The sequence below is a fragment of the Plectrocnemia conspersa genome, unplaced genomic scaffold (genome assembly GCF_051122295.1).
Source record: "Plectrocnemia conspersa isolate PC_06_02 unplaced genomic scaffold, ASM5112229v1 ptg000012l, whole genome shotgun sequence".
In the NCBI taxonomy this organism is placed as follows: domain Eukaryota; kingdom Metazoa; phylum Arthropoda; class Insecta; order Trichoptera; family Polycentropodidae; genus Plectrocnemia; species Plectrocnemia conspersa.
Window position 1 is genome coordinate 19,911,790 of NW_028277176.1, and position 26,885 is coordinate 19,938,674.

At 30.2% G+C, this 26,885-nt stretch overlaps 1 non-coding gene across 1 annotated transcript; it reads left to right on the forward strand.

Annotated features, from left to right (window-relative positions):
• Positions 1-5,396: 5,396 nt before the first annotated feature.
• Positions 5,397-5,515, forward strand: LOC148228515 (5S ribosomal RNA). The gene has a single exon (XR_015811798.1). It is a non-coding gene; the product is annotated as a 5S ribosomal RNA (ribosomal RNA).
• Positions 5,516-26,885: the final 21,370 nt, after the last annotated feature.

The window sequence follows — 26,885 nt, forward strand, 5'->3', positions numbered from 1 at the left end:
TCGATAAAAATTACCATAAAATGAAAAACACCGATTGTAAAAAATTATAGAGAAACAACTGAAATCGAAATTAAAAATAAAATAGCACTAAATAAAAGAGACTAAATTAGCTAAGCTAAATTAGGTCTTAACAATATTCACACAAATAAAATATATTTAAACATAACAATTCTAAAATGAATGCACTTCTTGTTCCCTTAGTAATAAACAAACAAACAAATAAGAAAAATAACAAATCACAAGATCGAATCAAAGACGACGCAGCTGAAAAGCCAGCGGCGGTTACGATAAGGTCCAGATTACGTCCAAGCTGATGACTTCAACATCGATGGTCGAAACGTCGGCAAACGAGGTGCGAAAAATAAATGGCGCGATACTCAACCCCTAAAAGCTAAGTAACCGATTCTATTGCAATATTGAGTTATAGATTACGTGGATTTTTGCTTGTGTCTTTAATAAAGTACTAATATACTTTTAAATTCGTGTTTGTGTAGAAAAACTATTTTTATTAAAATTAATAGGTTAGGGCTTCAAGGTTTTTTATATTTAAAAATACAAATATGTATATCAAATATTTTAGTTAAAATTATAATATTTTTTATAAAGAAATGCATAATAAAAGAAATGACGTTATCTTGAAATTATCTTAGGGACTTGTTATAGTTTTTGGGCAAAATCTTTATTTAATTACTCGATCTACTACTATTTAATTACTAGATCTACATATACATATGTACTATATATAATAATGCTTTGAACTTTGAAACTTGAAAACTAATAAAAAATATGCATATACTGAAAGTATTATATATTTATCTGTATAACTTTCTACTTTTAATATTTACATCAATGGCATAGTAAAAGCTTGAAATAAATTTAAAATTGTCTTTATTATCAGAAAAGCGTATTTTCATGATTTAATTTGACTTGTTGAAATTTTATATAATATTAGTAATTAATCAGATTTTTAATGCAACTTATTTATTTAAATGTACCCTCTAATTTTTCTAGTTAATCCATTTTTCTATTATAAATTTTTTTAATGTATTCTTTCTATAATTAAACCATAATCAACATCAGAATTTTGTTATTTTTTTAATTCTGACTTGCCTGCTTTTCAGTTATAAATATTTAATAATACTAGAATGTATCATTTTAAGTGTATACTTGCTAGAGGGAATTATATTATTTAGTATTTCTGTATAATGATTATAGTAGTTACCTTTATAAACAAACCTGCGAATACGTATCATGACTATTCATATATAAACATTTTTAACAATTATTTAAAAAAAGACTAATATATTAAGAATCGAAGCAATGCAGATGATTTGGGGTGAAACTAGAATCTTTGTTTTTGTCTAATTTGATGGCCTTTATAAACATGTAGTTTTCATTAAGAAATGTTTAAATATATCAACGATGGTTATGCTCTGCCATATTATAATTCGGCGAGGGTGCTCACTAGCTGATCAGTGACGATATGTTGGCTAACCATTTGCTTGGGATTTAGATGTGCATATCATTGAAAGTCAAAAACAGCTCTAATTATTATTAATTTAGGATACAAAAAAAATTAACAGTTCTTGTGTAACTAATTTTAACGCTCTAACTATTGCTGGTCCCTAAAATATTTTTTTGCATAGAACTAAAAGTTCAAGAATAATCAACAAAAAGTAAACCGTTGTTTTTTTAAATATTTACAATTTTTTTATATATTAATTATTTTAATCTAGTCTTGTCTAGTTATAATATGTATGTATTATAATTTTAGAATTATATACTTTAAATTTTAAATGGGTAATATTAACACATACAAGGCTGCAACCTACAAATTTCAATTATAAGTTTGTTTTTAATTACGAAAAAATTGTATTTCAATCTATGCTTAAAATGTTTAAAACCTTATTAAACCTGTTAAATGATTTCTTTCAACCAAAAATAAAAAGCATATCGATTGTAAACAGCTCTCGAAACAAAGCATTCCAGATTTCACGCCGATTCCGCCTCGGTTCACAGTCGTTTTGAACAACTGCCAAAGTTGCTTTTTTGAAAGTAGGTACCTACACGCCAAGTTCACTGTCAAAACCTGTCTTTTGCACCTTTGTTGTATAATATCCATCACTGATCCGATTTGCGAGCGGAATCGAGTTAGAGTTTTTCCATTACGTCACCGTGCCGTAATCGCAATGAATAAGTAGTGGAAAACGTGAGCCCAACCATCCATGGCGACTACACTTCCACACCATGCATTCCACCAAAACCATAATCGATTAAACGTTACTATTTATTTTTTAAACACGATAAAGAAAATCAATGAGGCTTCGATGACAAAAAGTTGCTTTTCGGCATACCTAGGCACCCCCTCGAAGTGTCAGCGAAGCGTGTTGTTGTAAAATAAGCAAAGTTCAGTGATATTTTTAATAGCCAATTTGCTGGCTGTGCAGAAGATATTTTGAGTGGCCTCGATAGGGCTCAAGTGACCGCGTTCGTGTTTGGGCCCCAAAAAGGGGGCCTAGGGTGGAGCACTCGCCGGCTTAACGGTGCGTGAACATGTCGTTTAATATCCCTTAAAAGCCACACATACACACAAACGCATATGCCTTTAGCTTATTTAACATTCGGTGAAAGGGAAAATTTGACAATGCTTATAATATGTGGGTTTGATATAATCGTGTTATATTTATAGTAAGTTCATACAATACAAAATAATAATATAAAATGATAAAACTCATATTAAATTTTTTTTATTTCGCCTTTGATAAAACTTAATAAAATATAAGTATTAAATTAATCAAATAAAAATTTAAATGTATATTAATTTGCACAATATAAAACATTTTAATATATCAGTTAACTAATTAAACCATTACATATAAACAAATTTAATATATTTACGGTACATTCAATGGCGAACTACATAGAGGATCTCACTGACCAGCTCAAAACCATGCGACACCCACTTTTTAAATGCAAATACATATTCAAATTATTATATTTTTATTAAAATAAAATTAAAGATATTCTACAATACTTACTTTGTTTCTCAATTGGTGTTTAGAGGAACCCTAACAATCCGCCGATAACATTTTTGGTACCCAAAGTTAGTTATTTTTTCTTTGTGTATATGCATTAGTTTCTCGACGTATCCCTTTATTTAAATTAATTTAAAAAATTATTATGTTCTAAAATTAAAATTAACTCAGCAAGTATACAATCAAAACAATAAATTCCAGTGTATAATAAGCATACAAGTCAAAATTTAAAAATCAGAAAAATTCAGGTATATATAGTGGAATTCTGGATAGAAATTCAAGAAATTCATTTTAGCTTTTTTTTAATATTCCCCCCTCCCCCCTAAACGACGTTTCTGTACTCAATTATTAAATTGTAGTATAGATAAAAAGATTACAATGGAATAAGTTTAAATATCTATTGTATTTATAGGTGTAAAATCCACAAGAAAATCTCTACGACTTTGTTCGCAGGCCAATGTTCGTTCGAGGCAAAGAAGCTATCGCCGCACACGTCGAGCATTGTGAGGCATTGTACTCTAACAATGGAAGCCCCGCCCTTTTGTGGGTGTTCCCCATTGTTCTGGTGTCTGAGCCGATTGTTCGGGATCACCCGATTGGCCTGGCCATTGTTCGCTAACCGCGACACTTCTTTGCACGCATTCGTCATCATAGCCCTTCCACGTTGCCCTATCGCTTCTCCTATTCGTTGCTGAAAATTCCTGTTATCTTCTTTATGTGAAGGAATATAGGAAAATTGAAATTACACAGAAAATGGAAGACGCACTAGATTTCGTTGTATTACCATATCATTTAAAAAATCTAGTTGCTCTAAGAATGTATTACCAATTGCACACGGTTACATCTTTCATACTCCAACCATATTGATTGTATTAGATTTTACAGAAACGTCTTATTTTTTTTTTTAATGATGAAAGTGATTTATTACTGTTCACATTGTCCATCTTGCAATAGCAGTCTGACCCGGAGCCATAAAGAAACTGTTTCGTGACTTGTGAGTAGTAAATTTACTATAAATAGACGATATATATAATAATTCAATTTTTTGTCTTAGATTTATCGATTATTGCTTAAAATAATTTTAATAAAAAAAATACAATATTAACGGCGAGCTCAGGTAGTTTTATAGTGTGTTTATTAAATAAGAGACAATATTACATTTTAGTTGCACTATGTCGGATAAATAAGGAAAATTTACCAAAACTTTTAGAATGTTAATGATAAACTTAGAATCTTTAAAGCCTTCCGATTATTTTGAATATATACATACGTTACATACATTATTTTAAATGATTATTTTTAATACATATGCATACACATATCTATATACATACATATGTTAATAATCAAACGAGGCAAAATGGCAAATTAATGCTGAAAGACAAGATAAGATAATATTGGAACCCCAATAATTGTGTTAAAACCCACTTTTTTTTTAAATATGTTTATTAATGAATAATAATAATATTGTTACGAATCGTTGATGTTTGAATTGACTTTCTAATTTTGCAAAAATTTTAGAAAAAAAAGAATTAATTATACTAATAATATAAGCATAATTTTCAATCAAATATGATAATAGACTAAAAAGCAATAATATTATTAATTTAATTTTCAACCATCAACTAAAGCCTAATAAACAATGATTTTGAACCATAATGCACCTTTAAAATGAGTCTAAACAATATTTTAATTGAACCCTTAGTTTGTATTATTTTAAAAGTTATAACTTAAACGTCTAAATTAAAAAACTAAAAAAATATTTGTTTACTCACAAGCTATTATTTGCTATTTTAAAAGTTGATTTTAATATGATTTTTAAATAATATTTTTTTTTATTATTATTATTTTGCTTAATATTGCTGATAAAAAAACAAAATGTGCAAACTAAAATGAGCCTTAGGTACTATATTCAACTATCATAGGCAATGGTGCATTATTATCGTTTTAATATAGGCATTCGCCATTTTCAACAAAAACAATTTCAAGAAAATGGAAGGCTTGGAACGGTCTAAGCTAGACGTATGAAGAATATTCATTGCTTAAAAATATCTAAAAAAAAGTAGTTAATTTTTAATTCAATTATCTTGAAACATTCATTGATTTAATTCACATTTTATATAAAAGTGTATTATAAAATTAAGAATACAGAAAAGTACATACTTTAAAATCAGGTTCAAGTTTAAACTATTTTCTAGTTTACTAGAGCAAATTAAAAATATATAAAAAAAAACAGAATAACAATATTGAGGAAAAATACAAAACTTTTTGCAAAGTAAAAAAATAAGTTCGCGTTAAAGAATCTCATTGATTCATATGATTATTATGTTAGTGAAATTTTTAATAAAAGATTCGACGTTTGCCAACGACCATACCATGCTGAAAGCACCGGTTCTCGTCCGATCACCGAAGTTAAGCAGCATTGGGCCTGGTCAGTACTTGGATGGGTGACCGCTTGGGAACACCGGGTGTCGTTGGCTTGTAATTTTTTGCTTTATTATATGTTTTGCCGTATTATTTATTCTACAATTTTTTTATTGCTCATTTAATTTAAGTCAAAAACCTATAAATATTTCATATTAATCTAAAGCAAATGAATTTAATGAAGGGTTTTAATTCAGACTATTTATTGCCATCTATCGACAAGTTCCAACTTTTTTTAATAATGGTTTGCAACTGAGCTTGTTAGCTTAGTGGCAAACCATTATTTTAGAGTGACATCTTTTATAATATTATATATTTATTTATCATCTTAATCAAGAAATGTCGCAAACAAATATTTTGTTTATTTCAAGTTTAATATAAGGCAAATATATTTTAACATTTTTCATTCTAATTGATTTACTTTTAGAATTATTTAAAAATATATAACTAATTATTTCATCTATAATAATAATTAATAAGAACTGACATCTTTCGTTTTATTACATAAGTAATTAAATTTATAGTTTTATTCTAAAAATATAGATAGTCATAATTAATTCATTTTATGTATAAAATATTGTCCACCCATTTTTTCATTTTATAAAACATTGGTTTAGCGCACATCAACTAGAAAATAGTACAGAATCAATGAAATAAATATATTAATCTATACTATAATTAATATTTTTAATTATGATGGTTCAAAGGCAAACTTATTAAGTATTTTAACTTAAAGTAAATATGACTATGGTAATATTACAGTATTTTTATAAGTATATTTGTATACAGTTTATATTTAAGGGAAACTCTCAAAATAATCGTTTAATTTTTATTTGTTTATCTTTTTATCGTAGGATAAAAAAATCAATTTTTATTGTCATTTTATCATCGCAGGCCCAGGTAACTTCTATTTACTGAATGGTTTTATCAGAAGTGGAAAGATATATTTAACAAAAAGCTCTCTTTGGTGATTGTCGACAGTGCACCAAGACTTCCGGATTTATAACATTCAAATATTCAGATAGTGTTTCTTTAACACAATACAATGGTTAATCAGCTATTGGGTCAAGGCATAATTGCTAATTAATAAAAACATACCATTAAGAGCACATATTAATGTATTGCGGATATACTAAAATAGTAAAATATGAGGCATAACACCAACCGATCTTTAGAATAGATATGTATAATTCTAGATGGTATTCATATTTGCAGTACATATATTAAAAAAATATTTTCTTAATAATGACACAAATTCTCAAAGAGCCTTCAAATTTTAACGCAAGCTTATGACTAGTATGTCCGTATATCAGAAATTTTATAAAAAAATATTGTATCAAGAAAACCTTTACAAAATTAATTTTTGATACCTTGTTAAAGGGAAATTATCTTTAACATATACATTTATCTGATTCGCATACATAAATTCTAGTGATGAAAGCGTTTTCAAACCAAGCGATTTTTCTTTGGTATATTTAATGCGGTTACACAGTAGCAAACTTGAACTGTATTCGTTATATTTCTGCAGAAATTATTATCAAAGATGAAAAACTTGATGAATATCGAAGGGAATTAAATTAAAATAAATAATAAAAAAACATATTTTTCATTAATTTTTGGTAAGTAAAAAAATTGTCTTTGTGATTATTTATTATTTTGGTTTTTATTTTATCAATGTGTCGATTACTATATATAAGTTTTTGTAGGCTACCTGCAAATTAAGTTAGCTTATTAAAAGTAATTCCAACTCTTATTTTTAGCAATATAAATACAATACATATATGATGTAAATATTTATTAAACAATATCTTATCGCATTTTCATTGTGATCTATTATATATAAACATAAATAAATATATTTACTTTTATATAAAAATATATATATTTATACGTGTAGGAACAAGAGGGTGGCAAAAAGGAAACAAGGGTCTGTGATCCGCATGACACGATAAGACCAAAGGAAAACAAATGTCTTTTTTGTTCTTAAAAATACATGTTCTGAATAGATTATATTTTTATGTTTCACACAATAAGACTATTTACATAAGATTAAAATTTTATTATTATGTGTATTATGTATATAATCATTTGTGTATACAGACATATAGTGCTAAATAAATAAAAAAAATCCCAGAGCACTTATTAATTTTGATTTCCTAGTCACCACCCAATCTAAAAATCAATTTTTTTACTTTTTGCCATCAGTTGTGAATTTCCGAAATATTACAACAACAAAAATTCTCGCTGCGCAGTTGATTAATTAGCTGCGAAATATTGAATTAAAATGGTTATGTTTGAGAATTTTTAGAATTTCTCGCTACGCGACTAAGTATAATAATAATATTGAATGAAAATTTATCATAAGAATTGTCAAATTTTTAGAATATATATATATATATATATATATATATATATATATATATATATATATATATATATATATATATGTAATAAAATAAGCTAATAAACCATCATATTGATTTTAAATAAGTTAAACTTATACATTGCATTATTACCCAGTTAGCTATAGTTTTTTTAATACATGCTCATTTTTAATAAAATTATAAGTCTTACAGGACAGTCTCACTGAGGGCCCCAATAGTAATCCTCCGTTACTTTGATATTTCATCGTGATATTTATACCTTAATGAAATCTTTATTTTGATTCTAAACTTCAATCATCAAAAATTATCAGTATAAAAACAAGTCATCACGTTCTTAACTAGTTGAGCCATCTTTTTTTTGCTTGTATTTTTCAATATAGTTATTTACTACTATAACAAATAAAAAACAGACACATGACTCAACACTGTCCAACGAATTAATGAAAACTGAATATTCTATGAGTACTCTTTCATAAAAATCCCTATCTTTGTTCAATTCTGTGAATTATGTTAGAAAATACTAAAGCACTGGGAATTTATTTATCAGGATAACAATAATATGCAATGGTGACAAAATTAATCTCTTCTCGGGGTCCATTACTTTTGTTCTGTGCTTTTGTTAAGCTCTGTTATCTCAAAGACAGATTTATTATTAGAACAGATATTTTCAGTAACCCCTTTGATGTCCCACGAAAAAGTTCACCATCTTTAAGTCAACACAAATTAACCATTGATGTTATTTATTGTAACTGAAAATTTTCTAAGACTAAAGCGATTGTCTCATAATCATCTTAACACTCTTAGAATGACCAATGAAAATCGAACTAAATTAATTGTTGTTATTTAAATAAACATCTTTTTAGCTGCGTGAAACTTTTAATAAAAAAAATCGCCATTTATTTGCCATACTTTCTTGGTATTTTATTTACATTAAAAATACTCTGACATCAATACAGAACACTAAGTTGTTTTCCACAAGGAAATAATCTTTTTTTCAACAATAAAAAGTGATCTGTTATAAAATTAAAAAATCATTGTTAATTAAACAAAATTCTTATATTTTTTTTATGTTAACAGCAGTAGAGCATTATTTTATTTCTATTACACTAAAAATAAAAAATGTTTGATAAATAGTAACATGGTGATTTACATATGTCAACTTGCATTTATAGATATTCATTATATTTTTATCCATATAGCATCTCTCCATATTTATCATTTAACTTCATATCTTACCCATAAAGCGGTATATTTGTAAAAATATTTTAATATTTATTCGTATATCATTAGATATTAAAATAGATTTTACTGATAGGGCGTTTGGTAGATAAGTATCATTTGATATATATTATAAAGGTACGAGACCCAACATAAATTATTTTTTTATTATTCCATACATGTGTAATCGTAAAAAGCTCCGCTTGCGCACAGAAAGAGGTTAAACACATAAAATGGAGCACAAAAAAGCGAATTAGGTTAAATGCGCGCCATTCGGCCGTATCTTTATTACGTGAGGCAGAAAAAGGTAAGAATGGCGAAATAATGAAGATAAAAGTCATTGGAACAAGAACAAATGCGCGCCGGAAGTTGGCGAACGTTTTCTCCAGAGATATCTCCACCACCGGAGGCTGGAAGGGCTGCCAACACCATAAAATATAATGGACATCACCGCAGTGCCATTGTGGTTTTTTTACCACGCCATTGTAATACCATACATACGTGTTTGTGTGTCATTCGAAAATATATTAATGCATGTGTGTACAAAAAAGGTTTTGCCATGTTTAATAGTATTTTCCTCGCACATATTTGATTTAATTGTAAACGGTGATTTTTCTGGATTAAATTTTTAATGATACATGATTTTAATTATGATACCTATTATGTTTTACAGATTAACTTTCACTGATTAAACATTTACTATTAGAAAATAATTATTGAAACAATTTACTTGATTTTTATTCATGAAAATAAATCCAGAATATAAACTAACTTATATCAATGGAAAATTAAAGTGAGTAAAAAATAAAAGTTATACCTGTTCAAATCAATATGCATAGACAAAAATCTACTCTGGTTACTATTAGAATGTACCGTGTATCAATAAAATATTTGCCAAAACCTCACAAACAACAATTGAGTCATCTCATGTCATCGTATTAATATTGTCTAAAAATGGACAGCATAAAGGAATTAATTAAGTATCGCTGAAAAATAAAAATATAATAGAAAATTTCAAAGTTTTGAGAGGTGTTACCGTACGTTACTTGTAATACATACTAAAAGTTTTTGTTAGAAGAACTCATTTTTTTTATTAATAATAAAAAAATGAGTACCAAATATGTAAAATGTAATATGTGATTATAATAGTACAGTATATTATTATAGATATCTTTATAGTATTGATGAACAAAGAACTAGATGATTGTTGAAGAAAACTAAAATGTTTTCTTGAATACTATATTTCTGAGGAAAAATGTTCTTCAAACATAACATCGGCTACTGTGCCTCACCTATTAAAAAATATAAGTAGGTTTTTAATATCACGTTCTATAAAACTCCGTTTATTTTATTGTACTAAATGTTTTAAAATAAAAATATAAAATATTTTGTTGTGTCGGAAAGTATCTGGAAGGTAATAACAGTAAAAAAAATGGCGTCGAAAATCGACGCCGTTTGATGCGAATATAAAAGGTTGGCAATTAAATTGGAAATGCGCACCCCTTGTGCGAGTGTCGCTTCCCACCCTTTTATGTAAGTAGAAATGATTTAGAACATAAACCACAGCTTTAAAAGCTCGCAATAACAATAAGTTACAGCTTATTTTACGTGTCTGAATGAAATGGGAAGCGCTCGTGGTCTACCGGCAACAACGACAGGGTTGAAAAGGGTGACTAAAAATTTATAATATATTTAAATATAATTTATACAATTATTAAATATAAAAAAAGCAATTATTAAATATAAAAAAAGCAATTATTAAATATAAAAAAAGCAATGCCCAGCATGTGGTTGTTCAGATCTGAACAACCACATGCTGGGCTTTGCCCACACCGGATGTTCATATTCTCAATTTTCCCCTGAGGATGGCTGGGCGAATCTGGCCGAAACGTAGGGACCATGATTCCACACGGAATCAAAGAAGTACGCGGAGTAATCCGACTCCTAGAAATATTAACCATATATATATATATATATATATATATATATATATATATATATATATATATATATATATATATATATATATATATATATATATATATATATATATATATATATATATATATATATATATATATATATATATATATATATATATATATATATATATATATATATATATATATATATATATATATATATATATATATATATATATATATATATATATATATATATATATATATATATATATATATATATATATCATCTCGTTTGCCAATGTTTCGAACACCGATGTTAGGGTCATCATCTATGGCGCAATCTTGACCTTATCTCAGCCGCCGCAGATTTTCAGCTGTGTCGTCTTTGATTCGATATTGTGGGGTTTTTTGAAACACAATGTCGATCGTCCTGTTCGTTCTACTGTCACTTAACTCATGTCTTTCACAAAAGCAGTAATGATTTCACTTTCAAATGCTTTACCTGGGGTCTCACTTTATTTATTAATACAACAATTACAAATTTCAACCTCCTTGTATGCTAATTATTTAAAAAATATTTATACATTTAGTGGTTTAGATTCTCTATGGAGATAGACTCTCGTCAACCATCTACCTTTTAATGTTGGTAGAAGCCAACAATTATTTCTTAAAAAAACATTTATTTTGGGATTACTTAATATATATTTTACAAAATATTTACCCTCATCCTAATATTTGATTCTAAACTATTTAACCGTTATATTTTTTACGCAAAGTTACTTTTTAAAACCATACTTAAAACATTATTAATTTAATATATTTCTTAGCCACCACAGCCTCTCAACTTAATATATGTATAATATAGAATGACCTTTGTGACAAATTATACTCAATTGTATTTTTGGACCCTGAATATGAATTTTGCAGCCACTCTAACCCGCCTCACATTTTCTCCTCCCATTACAAATGTTGCAAATTTTGCTTATGCTAACTCTAGGACCCTGAGTATATCAATTTGTTTATGTTCTAAAAGTAGTGACTTGGTTTATTCTAGAATTTTAATTTAATATTAAAAAATCAGATAGCATGCACGAAATAGGTATTACATAAAAGTTTTTATCTATTCTATCTATGTCGATATAATGAGCTGTGTTTAATGCGCCCGCCCATAAAACTATACGATATTTCCACGGGCTCCCAAGAGTCGGGGGTGTCGCTTTATTTTCGCTCGTGTAAAACGAGAAATGATTAAGGAAAATGTGTTTGCGGCTGTATGGTCCTGGGTGTGTAGAACAGAGGGCGTCGCTATCTCAGCCTAGCGACAAAATAGCTCCATTTTACTTTACATAAAAAGGAATTATATTCCACCGCACCCTCATCTCCAGGGCGCATCTAGCCACCGAACGGCCCAGCCTCCCTCACACCACGGCCCCCGGGCCATGCCCACGGAAAATCATTTTATTATTAAATTTCATAGGAAAAAAACGGCGGCGGATATTAAATTCAATATCGAAAAATTTTGTTTCATAATTTGATAAAACAGAAACGCCTACAATTATTTTGTGTTTTAAATACATTTTTTTATACAACACCCTTAAAATAAATTAATTACGTACATAAAAAGGCAAATATTTTATATTAATCGACGATATAAAAACAGAGATTTTTACTATGGAATAAAGATTGTTTTAATTTTTTTTCATAACTTTCCTGAAAGATGTGTTATTTTACATAGTATGTATATCAATTGATTTTCCACAAACAAGTAATTTGCCTGCATATTATTTTATACAGCACGTTCTAAAATAGAAATATCCATAAAATTGTGATTTTTGCAGCCTATATAAAAAATATGATATTTGTATGTTTGGTATATTTATTTATTAAGAAAACAAAAACAATTGAAATTTATTTTTTAAATCTTTGATTGACAGTTGATATTTTTTTCAACTCAAGCTCAAGCAACGCTAATAACCTAATCTGTAAGTGGGCTTCTTTTATTGCTTTTAATATTATTTAACCCAGATTTATCAGGGTGATAAGTATCGGGTAATCAATTCTAAGCACTCGTTTTTTTGCTCGCAGTGGCACTCTTCTTCATTCTTCTTCAAACGTTTTCCTTCCAGCTTAGACCTCAAGTCGACAAATTGTTGAACTAAAATGTCTTAAAACTCTGCATGTTCCTAACCATCAATTGAAAATCATTTAATTCCAAAATACTATATACTAATACATCCGGATATCTAATTATTTAAATTTTCTGTTCCAGGCTTCTAAATTGATTAAAATTTCACCGAGCTGATCAAGTAACAAGTTTACAATTTGTTGGTATGTTATATGCATGAAATTCGTTTCATTTTATACAGTTGTGCTGGCCTTCTTGAAATACTTTTTTGCTCGAGGAAAATAATTACATGTTTTATCTCAAAATCCCGCTTAAAAAAATAAATTAACTTTTTCAGGCTTTTATGTGTACAAACATAACGTCAATACTTTTGTCATAACCTTGTAATTTTTAGATCGGTTTATTTAGAAAAGTCAGATTATTATCCTCAATAAATACCTTAATTTCTACAAAGCACATTACAAATCGTCAATGTACTTTTCTTTGGTTCAGTCACCTCACATTATTAAACATCAGCATTAACTTCCTGTAAAACCGCGGAAAATTCTCGCTTATAAAGGGCAACTATCAAATTCACTATTTTTGTTACAACCAGGCCTGCTGATAGGGGGGGAGAGGGGACAAATTGAGGGGCCCGATTCTGGAAAAAATCATAGCAAAGATATACGTACAAATACGAGCTTACTGTACTTTACAAATGCTTGTGTACCTACCCCACTAGATTTGTTGTCCAAATTTACTTCCGTTAGAGCTTTAAAGCTTGCAATAAAGTTTTTTTTTTACTCAAACACATCTAGGTCTAAAAATATAGAAGAAGTGTAGGTATCTGTTAAATATACGTGAATAATAAATTATTGCTATGAAATTTTACATAATCAATTTCTATAGAACACGTCACATTGTATTCATTGTTCCCATACACGAGCACGCACAATATTTTTCCTTCTCTTTAAAACTAGCATAATCTAATCTGGCGTGTTCGACGTAGCGATATTTTTTTCTCATCGTGCTTTTCTCCGAGCACGGCGAAAATTTTTGTGTGCCGGCACAAAGCGCCGTATAAGTATATTTGGGGCATTCTATCTACCCTTTATGCCGCTATTGAAGCGATATTTTTATTTCCCATTCAGGGATTCAATACTGTCTACACAAGGAAAGGAACGCACACACGCGCGCATCAACCCACACCTCCAGATCATCGTCACGCGCATATGTCACACACGGCCGGGTGAAGCATTTGGACTCGTTTATCGTCGTGACGTCACACGTGAGGGTACACGGAACAATACTTACGTTTTAAGCAATCTTGGACTTTATTGCTAAAAAATATAAGTACAACATCAATTATTTTTCTCATCAATGATAATGAATTTTTTTAGGTCAGGTATCGGTTTCGTTTTTCTAGAATAGTTTTAAATGTGTATATTATTAGATAAGCAGTAAGTGAAAATGTATGTAAATCGGTATTACAATAATAATTTCTGTTGTATGTACCCTGAATTGAAAATATTAAGGGCCACCCGTCTGGGAAATATATATGATCAAATTTTACATAGTTTTTTGCCCACAAGATTCATTAATTATTTTTAATACTTTTTTTTTAATAATTACCATTATAATTTTACAATTTCCGAATGATTTTGACAAATATTGAATATGTAATAAAAATAAGAACATTGTGCATAATAATCGACGAATCACTATTAGGGAGAAAAAAAATTTCCATGTCATTTTGCACATAAAACAAGTAAATATTTGTTTCAGAACTGTTGAATTTTCAATTTTCAACAACTGCTAACGACCAACAATTGCTCCAATACATACTAGCAAGTAACTAAACTTCGGTGTATGCTTATTATATCGAAGCGATAGTTACATAGTCTCAATGAAAGCACCACAAGCAGTCAAAAGAAAATCAGCAAGTCAAATTATTGTTAAAGACCTCACAGTTTTCTTTAACTATAATATAACCGTCATTCTTATCACAATGTCACACATATAATGAGGAGTATTACTTCACAGTTTTACACATTTTTGCGTAAGACAATCCAAAGAAAACGATCAAAATTATAGGTAAACTTGAATTTTGCACCACGATAACGTACTGGGTAACACACTACAAACTCATTATTTTTCAGCTAAAAACGACACCATGATAGTGCTTTATGCACGGTGCATAAATCATAATTTACTAGATATAGCTTTGCGCAAAGAAAGGACAACATTTATGACCATAAAAAAGGTCAAGGCAAAATCGCTAAGTGAGCTGAAGACTTGTATATTAAATAATGCATTTCACAAATGTTTTGTGGATTGTAAGAAATGACGGCATAAGTATTTAATTTCTGTTAAAGACGTATTGGAAAGGAACAATATTAATATTTAAGAATAAAGCAATACTTTTTGTTGAAAATATTTTTTTATTGCATCATATTATCATACCATCAAAATGACCACTTTTGCTTTTAAGCGACTCAAATATTAAAATTAATTTACCTTAATAATTTATCTAATTTAATTATTATTAATTATATAAGTATACGAGTAAACAACAAAACATGAAAAATCTTATTTTAAAAGTATTGTGGAAATAATAAATCATTTTATGTATAATTTATTATATTTAGTATAAATTGTTAGGTATTACCCAGCTTCTCCACCAGATTAACAACTAATGGTTCCCGGCATTGTCTCGAATTACATCCACGAGGTGAGTGTCGCGATTGTTATCGGTCGGAGATAAGGGCCATGAATATTAGCGTCAAGGTGGAGGGTGGCGGTTTCCCCTTTCCAGCGGCGGCACGCGCGAGACGCACACTGAGGTGGCACCGCTCGCGAGCTATGCAGAATGCGAAAGAGTTTTCCGCCTTTCTCATAGTTTTCTTTGTGAGGCGTCGCCCACGGGCATCAAAGCAAAGATTTCCCCTCCATCTGCCCGAAAGAGACGGACGTCGAGCCGACGCGACTATATCGCGGAATATAAAAGAGCCACCCCGTAAACATGCATACAGAGACGGACTAGGGCATATATGACATATTTTTCATAAAAGAAATATTTTTTATGATTAAGGAACATTAATGAAATTTTAAATGTAAATATCTAAAAAATTTTTTTCTTTGAGAATTACAGTATCGAATTTTTTTAGTAAAAATTCTAAAATGAAACATAAGGTTTAGTGATATAAATTATGAATAATTAGTGATATAAATTATGAATAAAATAGTGATATAAATTATGAATAAAATCTGCTGTAAAATTTTAGATACACATAAATATAAATTTTAAATAAAACAATATAGAAGAATAATTGTGGATTTTATAAGAAGTAAAAATTAAAATAATATCAAATAAGAAGCAATTAATCTTTCCTTACTGTGCCAAATAAATCCGCGTGCTACTGTGATGTGTAGTATATACACATGCAAAAATAAGTGATTTCAAATCAGAATATTCATAAGTATCGCTTTAATTATTAATAATTGAGGTCAACATATAATAATAATTAAAATTTAATTGTTGAAAATAAAAAAAAATATCGACTGATCAGCACAAATAATCAAATAGACAGGTTTAAATAGAGGCAAAAGAACTACTTGTCAAGTTGAGTTTCGTAGTCATCTTAGAGCAACATATAATTTAATCAGTTAAATAATATTTGCACTAGTAGAAAAATATATTTACTGGTGAAAAGGTTTTTGGACTTTACTAGTGCCATATTCGAGGATGCTACAAACTACCGTATCATACAGAGTGATACGCGCCTCGCATAACAAAGCTGAGTATCCTCGACGCCTTATCGAAAACTTTAGCAATGTATAATACATACAAAATATTCATCTCTGCTCGAACGTCACTCATCGACGGAAATATTTCTGCCTAAACTGTTAAAGAATTCTGCCGGGATAAAACATCTATAAAATGTGAGAAAGTCACACTTGGCAATCCTAAAAGTAGCTGATTGCCGATCAACTGTGTATTTTTGTAAAAAGAGTGAATCCGTATTTGTGTAAATATTCTGACTTTTAAACACTTTTAAGTCATCAGAAAATAATAAAGTTCGGTCTTAATCTTTTCCCTTTATCCCTCCAATATAAAGTTCGGTCCTGCAAAACCACACGATTCATATATTTAGATATGAAATATTTATAGCAATATCTCAAGCAGATAATTTAAAATACATATGTTTATATTATAATAATGTATTTTTAAGAAATCTATGGTCAAGTATAATTTTATGTACATATTATTTATTATTTAAATAAACAGAATAACATTATTGTATTTATGTATACATAATTCTATGTCTCATGTAAATCTTTGCAGTGTAAATAACTGAATACCAGTCAATTATTATTCGAGTCCGGTCCTGCGCTCGGCTGTATTGCAAACTCAATACCGTTTGTCCGGATTGAAGCGAACTGAGCCGTCATCAAATCATAAAAGAGCAGCCGAATACCGGAATTTATGCGGCGCAGGACCCCAGAGCTCACCCGCCGAGACCCACCCACCAAACATATCCAATTTCTTAGAATTATTTCCTTTATGGTCTTGCCATCATTTTCCCAATAATCAAATAAATTCACGAATAAAATGTACCCTTTGTTGACGCTTCAAATCGAGTCAATCTCGACGTCTATTGATTTTTTCCCTCTCGCCCTACCAACTTAAGATTATGACTCTATTTTTTCCCAATCGAGATATTTTTATGATTAATGAGAGGCTTAAAATATTTTTCGTGAAAAAAATCAAGTGAATAGCAAAATTAACGGGTTGTCTAGGTTTCAAAATTGTTTTTGGATAATCCAGTCAATAAGTGTCGTTTTATTGTTCCAGGGTTCAGTAATATGTGCTCCAGTGCCCGGGGTGTGTTTTTCGAAGGGCGCTCAGACCGGTAAACAAGTTCCCGTTGGAAAATAGCCACAAAATTGAATCGGCTTGAGGGAAGGGAGTGAGAGGGAAACGATTTTAACACAGTTAGCCTTCAGGGATGAGCCATTTTTCTTTGCCTCGTAGTCAAAGTGGCGAAAAGTAAGACTTTATTTATTAAAATCATTATTAAATCATGTTTATTAGCGATTAAATTGTATTAGGAGTCGTAATAGCGTATCGGTAGAGTACCAATATTATAATCAATATTACATAAATAATACAAATTCTAGCCCAAGATGCATTATTAAATATCATTTAAAAACTAATGTATTCAAATGGCAATTTTAAATTGTTTGCCTGAAAAATAAAAAAAAACACTTGGTTAACATCAGTAGATTTACATCAATGAATTAAATTACGACTTTTAGCTTTTCATTTCAATTTTCACTCGCACTCTCACAAATCTGATTTTTGTATAAAAATATTTTATATTTGCCCTTTATGTCTAGAAACACAAATTACAAAAATTAAAATATCATATTTTACCGGAACATAAATACTACACCAATATATACTAAAATTTTTAGAAAATATTACACACTGAAAGTTTTTAATGAAACATTTTCCAAACTAACCCCTTTAGGCGTTCCTCAAGGGTCCAACCTGGGCCCTCTGCTCTTTGCGTTATTTATTAATGACATAATCACAGTAGTTATAAATTCAACTTTTCTTTTGTATACAGATGAATTAAAAGTATTTAAATACATTCGATCTGTTGAAGACTTCTCTCAACAGAGTGATTTTGATTCTCTATGGAAATGGGCTTCTGTCAACCGTCTGTCTTTTAGTGTTGGAAAGTGCAATGCTGTGTCATTTTCTCTATCCAGTTTGCCATCAGATTATTCCTTTGATTACGGTGAGTAAAACTTTCACTAGTGATCTCGGAATCACTTTTGAGGGCAAGTGGAAATTCTATTTACACATAAACGACGTCTGCGATAAGTCTTTCAAGATGCTCGAATTTGTTTTGAGGAACGCGTTTAATTTTAATGATTCAGTTATTCGCGTTCTCCATGACACTATTTCGCAGTATTCTTGAATTGCGATCTATAATTTAGATTTCTTGAATAACTAAATTTAAAAAGTTTAGAAAAGGTTCTTAAGATACCTTTGTAGGAGAATATTTGGATTTTTGGATCAATGCTTTTTTTAAGAATTGTTTGAATAAAAACAATACACATTGATTTAATAAATATAATAAATTATTACAAATTTTACTAATAAATTTATTTTGTAAGATCATAGTCAAATTACATATCGAGAAATATATTTTATATTCCATGTCTACACCTTCGTCGTGAATAACGACACAAAACGCTTTTTGTTTTTAACCGCAAATTCTCATTGTGTTAATTTTTTTTTGTGACTAGTTAGTCGTGTTTTTAAATACTTTTCGATATTTATCGTCGGTGTTGAATGAAAAATATTTATTTTGGTTTGTATTTGCGCTAGAGACGCCCTTCCGAAGGAGCATCCGTTCGCATTGCGAAGAAAGACCATTGTGGGCGCACAATATGGGCGAGCGCCCCGGGCGACTCAACCAATATCGCCGACCAAAGCCAATATGACAGCCGGCAAATATTTATGCTTTCTTTACACCACAATGTGATTGCCACCTTTTATGCGAGAGTATTATTGTTCGACTCAATGGCCGAGAATGAATTGACGAGCCTCGCGAGCAAGTGAAAAAAACGCAATCGAGCTGTTCATTTTGAAAAGTGGATATTTTGCCTTTCTAAATAAAAAAAATTCTCTTGAATATATAATATTGTGATTTATACTGTATAAATCATATCTATACATATATAACATTTTTTAATAAATATAACTATATTAGTTTAGAAATCGAGCATAACATTGGTCAATAGATTAATTGTAAAAATAATATTTATAATACATATAATAAATGTTTACATTAAAAATATATTGAAATTGCGTCATTTTGCAATTTTCGTACACAAACACCCGCAAACTATGAAGATAAGCACAGAGTGTCGAGGACAAGAGTCGAAACACAGTGGCGCGTGAAAACGAAACATAATGTGATATTCCACCCCGACTACCAGGGGTGATAGAATACTATCACGTTTGAATAACGCGATTCTAACACGTGTGATCAATAACACAGATATACGTCGATTAGAAAGGCACACTGAAAATGTTTTTTGTTGGTCGATTGTGAGCATTGTGATGAGATAGAAGCAAAAATTCAGAGCCAAATCTTGGGTACTATTTTGTATTCTAATTTTAATAATCCACACGTCATTAAAATCGAATTACGCGATACGTTATCAATACGCTTTGATTACCTATAAAGACATATTGTATTAGTGTCTCGGGGTAGTTAATGGTTCATATTCTCCTGTTTCTCCGGTTGATTGGGGCGAATATTGACGACAATTCCTCGCCGTAGATTGCGGCATGCACTTTCCGGTTCCTAGTCATGATAAGTTATCGCTTGATTGCTCCGCTGAATTCACATTTGACACTATATAGTTACCGTAACAACGGGAGCGTGAATCGGCTACAGCCACTAATTGAATTGGTTTTCAACCAATAAATATATAGTTTATATACATACAGGCCTGCCGAGAAGGGGGCGAAGAGATGAAACAGATTCCCGGGGCCCATTCTCATGGAGGTGTTTAACTCTGGAAAAAAATCATAGCAAGTATATATCAATAAAAAAGTAAAAACCGACCTCAAATAATGAATCTGAACTAAACTACATTACACCCATACCTCGCTTTACGGCCTAGATACGTTCCACGAAACTTGGCCGCAAAGCGAAAAGCCGTATAACTAATCAATTATTCTAATACAAATTCATACAAATTCAATGGGATCGGTTCCAAATTTGTTAAATATGTAACATGGTTTATCATTTAAAATGCATTTTATCTTTTTATTTCATTTAAATCAAAAATACATACATTTGTACATAGAATAATAACAGACTCCAAAAACCAACAATAAACCATAAACAAAAATGAAACAACTTCATGTTACATAAAATATGTCTATGTATACATCCATAATATTTTTTTAAATGGTTTTAATCTGAAGACGATGAAAAAATGGTAACCTGCAGATCACTGTCGTCATCATTTTTCGCTGGTAAGAATGGGCCTGGCTTAAAAAATTGTCCAGCGTTGTTTGTCTTGCTTTCTGGTCTATTTCGTTCTTCAGTGATTTATAACAGCTAATGGCTGACTTAATTTCTCGAGAAACTTTAGCGCTACGTTTGACGTCAGGATCGTTTTCAAGGAAGATGTTTATTCCTTGTTCGAAATAGGAAAAAGCTTTTGACAATTTTTTTAATATTAGCTGTTTTAATACAACAGGCTCTGTCTCTTCATCAAATGCCGGTTCTGCTTGCAACTGAATGAGTTCCTTATATGAAAGGGGTTCCCTATCAGCTTCAAGTAGATCAAGCACATCACGTTCGTTCAAACCTTCAAAGCCGAGATCATGTGCTAGATCCAAAATGTTTTGCCCAATTTCAGGAAGGCAATTAACTTCTGCATCAGTACTTTTTACACATTCTGTCTATATTTTTTTCCAATCATGGTTTATTCTTGGTAATTTTAATTCCTTTCATGATTCACTGATGCTGTCAACAGCATCCTTGATGTTGTAGTTTTTCCAAAATGTTTTAATTGAAGATTTACCATCGGTTTCCCTTATAATTTGTCGGAAAGTTCGGCGTAGGTAATATGCCTTAAAAGTGGCTATTGCACCCTGATCCATTGGTTGGATCAGAGCTGTTGTATTTTTCGGAAGGTACTCAATCATGACATCTTCAGATAGTTCGGATAAATTAGTAGGATGCCCTGGTGCATTATCCAAAATTAGCATAGCCTTGTTGCTTAAGTTATTGTCTCGCAAATATTTTTTCACTTCTGTGCAAAAGTGATTTTTGAACCAATCCTCTAAAGTAGCTTTAGTCATCCAAGCTTTCTTGTTGGATCTCCATATGACGGGTAATTGATTTTTATTTAGTCCTTTAAGAGGCCTTGGGTTTTCGGACAAATATATTAAAAGTGGTTTTAGCTTAAAATCACCCGCGGCATTTGCACCAAGTAGCAAAGTTAATCGTTCTTTAGACACCTTATAACCAGGCGCAGATTTTTCGGTTTTTGAAATGTACGTGCAATCAGGCATTCGCTTCCAATAAATCCCTGTTTCGTCTACGTTAAACACTTGTTCAGGTTTATGACCACCTCTTTCAATAATTCCCTTTAAAATGTTGGGATATTCCTTAGATGCGGCCTCATCGGCGCTAGCTGCTTCACCTTTCATTTTAAAATTATGCAAATTAAATCTATTTTTAATTTTTTTTTAAAATCGACATCGAAAAAAAGTTTTTTTGCCGTTATAGCGAAACATTTTAGGCCGTAAATCGAAAACGTGCCTTAATTGAAGAGGGCCGTTATAGCGAAAGGCCGTATAAAGAGCAGCCGTATAGCGAGGTATGGGTGTATTTGAGATGTACCTCCAGCATTTTTTTATACATATTATACAAGAAATAAGAGAAGCGGAACATTGCCTTCAAAACAAATAACCAGCGCGTTACAATAAAAACGTCCGCATGTTCGCGCATTCGCTGTTACTATGGTAATTATCTAAATATGAACATAGTAAGGTTGATTTTAAATTGTAAATAAACTTTGCTACTATGTAAACATTAAAACATTCTCTTTAAAATTTACCTATATGAAAACTTTTCAATGCATACATTGGCCACATATATAGCAGAGGAGTATCAAAACCATTTATAAAGCTTAACGCAATTTATATAATTTGCGTTTACATTTCGTTTGGAAAGCTTATATTTATAAATTTTGCAGACTCATTGTAGTATTGAGCATACAAGGGAATGGATACAATCAAACCGATGAACTATATTTTTTTTATTTTTTGCTCATAAGATGACTTTGTCGATTGCGGACACTACCGTCCAGCAACATGGCATTAATAACCGTGCAGGATTGAGTTTTCATTAGACGCCGACAATGAAATCATCAGCCGCGACCCGAGAATCAAGTAGGCATTGTCGTCCGTTTGTTTGGCCAACAAAGCCTCCCTTCAATGGTCACTTTGTTAGCGGCAGATGTATTCATCGGACACGGCTTTGTGCTAACGAACCATTCTGTGTGTGTCTCAGGACCAGTCACCCCTGGAATTTGACTTCTTATAACTACGCGTAATAAATATAATATATAATATGCTATTATCTGTTGTGTGTACGTATGTGTATGTGTGGCTTATTGTTGAGGTTTTTTAATGTTTAGCGCGCGCCGCTAATATTTGCACGAGAAAATTTGACTTGATTAATGGATATGAAGTCAAGCAGGTCAAATCTGAGATCCACAAAAAATGAGCTTTTGCACCTCAGAAGTTATCTGTATAAGATTGCATTTTTTTATAATTAAACATATTTATATAATTTAAATTAAATTAAATGTAATTCATATTACTAAATTTTATTATATTATTTAAATGTTGAAGCAAACTAAAAGTTGCCCGCTCCTATTTATTTACTTCAAGAAACATTACTGTGATTGGTTCTAAATAGTATTTAAAATGATCAAAAATACTACATTATATTTATTATTAACAGTTAATGCACAATAACATCGTTCAAGGCGTGATCATTACGTGCTCTTAAATTTCTGCCCTGTAATTAGTCATTCACCCTGAGGGAAACCAAATCTACAGGGTGGAATTGGTTGGTTGTTCTAGAGTTACGGTTGTCGATATTTTTACCTTATCGCCACTTTCACTGATTTTATAGTTATTCATGCTTTATTTATTATAATCCTTGCTTTGATCTACGTGTTTTTTTATTTATTTTAAAAATTGTATAGTTACTCAATTTTAGCTTTGTTATTAGCATGCATTTATTTATGTGCAGCGCGATAGTATTATTTAACAAGACTCTATCAATAAAAATATAAGTTAAGCCAAAAAACATTTAAACTGAATTTTCGTAGAAATAAATGTTATAGTATTTTCTTTGAATAAGCAAATTTGAACAGTTGAATAAGTATTTTTTTTAATTAAAATACAATTTAATTTTTGTATTTATTTGTTTTAATAAGAAAACAGTAGATTAATAAAAAAAATTAAATAGCCCTAAATAGCAAAAATATTTACTTTTTCAGTGGCCATATAGAAGGTTATTAAAAACTGTGTTTTCTTCATTATAGTGTAAATTAACCAACTTTACTCTTAGAGAAATTAATTCCTACTATTCTCATATATATTTATTGTTATTTATATATTTTACTACATCTCCTTCGCATAACAGTTTTCATCCTGCATACATCCTGCACAAAAAACAATACATACCTACTAACAATATACATATATATTTACAAAAACAATTTGATTAAATTATATATAATACAATAATGGCTAGACCATATGCGAGTACTTGGATACAAATCAATGTTATCCGACAGATATTTAAAAAGTCGGATAGCTATGTTTTTTGGGGAGTTTTCCAATACTCCTGTTCTTGCAAGCGATACTTGCAAGAACAGGAAACAAGCAAGAACTTGCAAACAATATTTGTGAAAACAGAAACTCCGGATTCTGTATATTTTCTACCAGCAGCTTGAAGAAGTGTTTTCCCAGGTACACTCGTCGATGTGACTCGAGAAAATCATATCCCAGCATGCCTTGTATGAATATTGTGGGAAATATAAATGAATAGATTACTACTTATATTCTCTCGTGTACCTACTTTTGGACCTTTTCTATTTAAAGTCACCATACTAGATCATTATACAAGGTTCACGGTTCTCTCGAGCTCCTTTATTGATGCGAGTATCGCAAGACAAATCCTAACATTTTTTAGGCTTTATTACATATGTTTTCTATGATTTGAGTTGATGGTATCTGTAGTATTTTTTAAATAGGAACTACGAAGATATCTTATCTATTAAATGCCAAGTATATAATCATAGAAAAGCGTATCTATAAAATTTGACAAATAAAAATAAAATAAATTCCAAGTTCCATTATTTTATTTGCACATCTATCATAAATAAAGCTCATGTTTATTAACTAATAAATATTTTTCTTTTTATTAAAATAATCTTTTTGTAAAATTGACAATCTTGGAATAAGTTAATTTACACACAAGGCCCACATATAATTACGTTTCCTGATTATTTTTTTCTTTAACGGTTACTAATTTTTAACTAAACAACAAGCTTATTATGTAACGATTTAACTTAACGTTTTTTCTAAACAGTAATTCGCTAAGTACATGCTTTTTTTGCTACTATAAAGTCCTAGAATTTCTTTAACATGTGACAAAACATAAATGTTTAGTTATGACATCGAAACAAAACTCCAATCGTCTAAGAGCAAAAAACTTACGTCAAGTTAGGTCGAATCTCAAGGTTATCCTCACTTTTTTCCTTGATTTTAACAGTTTAGTTACCTACAAAAACTTACCACCAGGTGGTGCAGTCGAAGTAAATAACCAGAATTGTAAGCAAACAATTCTTGGATTATACAACACGATAACGCACTACTTGTTCGTAGATGTATTGCAAAAAGCAACACTATCGTATAAACCAGGGGTGGCCAACTTGTCTGTGGTCGAGATAGACATTTTACATTTAAAATTGTCACGAACTATCTATCAAATTCCCGAAATATTTATCATATTAAAGACCTCTAGGCAAATAGATAAGGGAGAAGCTGGAGGTAGAAATAAATCCATAGTGAAATTAAAAACGTTAAGAATAATACGAAATTTGATTTTGATAATTTTGATCCTCGTATCAATTTTGTAGTTTAATAGTAAAATTTTATTTTAATTTTTTTGCGAAATCAAAATATCAGGAAATTAATTTCATAATTCTAACCTTAAAAAATCTCTTGTATAAATATCTGTTAAGCTCACCCGCTTTTTAACAAAAAAAGTTTAAAAAAATAACTACAAAAAATACTTTCCTAACTAGATAAAATATAATTTTAACTATCAAGTAAGTTAAAAAATAAAATTTGTTTCTTTTTCGTAAGGTTGGTATCATTTTACTTTTAGTATGTCCAAGACTTTATATTTTTTCTACTATTGTACTATTACTGTGTTTTATATAATATAATTATCAAAAAAAAATGTTTCCGAATTTAAGTTATATTTTATTATACTTATTGACAGTAAAAAACTTCGTAAGGGCGCAAATTCGTCCTTTTGCCTTAGGTGGCAAAATGTTTAGTTCCGGTCATATTATCTAGATATCACCAGTTCCTAGACTTTCAGTATAATTAATAATATTTGTAAGTATAGTTTATGTCTGATTAACTAACTCAGTTTACCCCGTTGCTACGCATTGGGCTTACGCCTGTCAGTTTACAACGGAATATTAAAAAATAGAAATATATTATATTCAATGGAGACTATGTTGAAATTAAAAATAACAATATTAAAGAATAATAAATTCAACTGAAAATTTCATCAGAAGTCAGATACTTTTAATATCACGTTTTCTTTACACATTATTTTTTTTAATTTCGCTTAAGAAAAATACTGCACATTTTTAAAAGCATCTTTTAAAAAAGTTAAATGCGCATGCGTATTGCGAAAACTTTGTCAAAGTTCTGTTTAATCTCCTATTCATTAACAACGTCCGATTGTCGCCCCGGAAGGATGCGAGCCCAACAAGCAGGTTCGATTTCCGTCCGATTCCGAAATGACCGGAAGTGTGAAAGTCAATTAGCCGCGCGGAGCTGTCGCAGAGAACAACCTGTTGCCAGCGGCGCCATGTTGTTCGGTGGCCAATGCGAGGTAGGAGCGAGGCGCCGCCCCCCGCGCCCCATTGG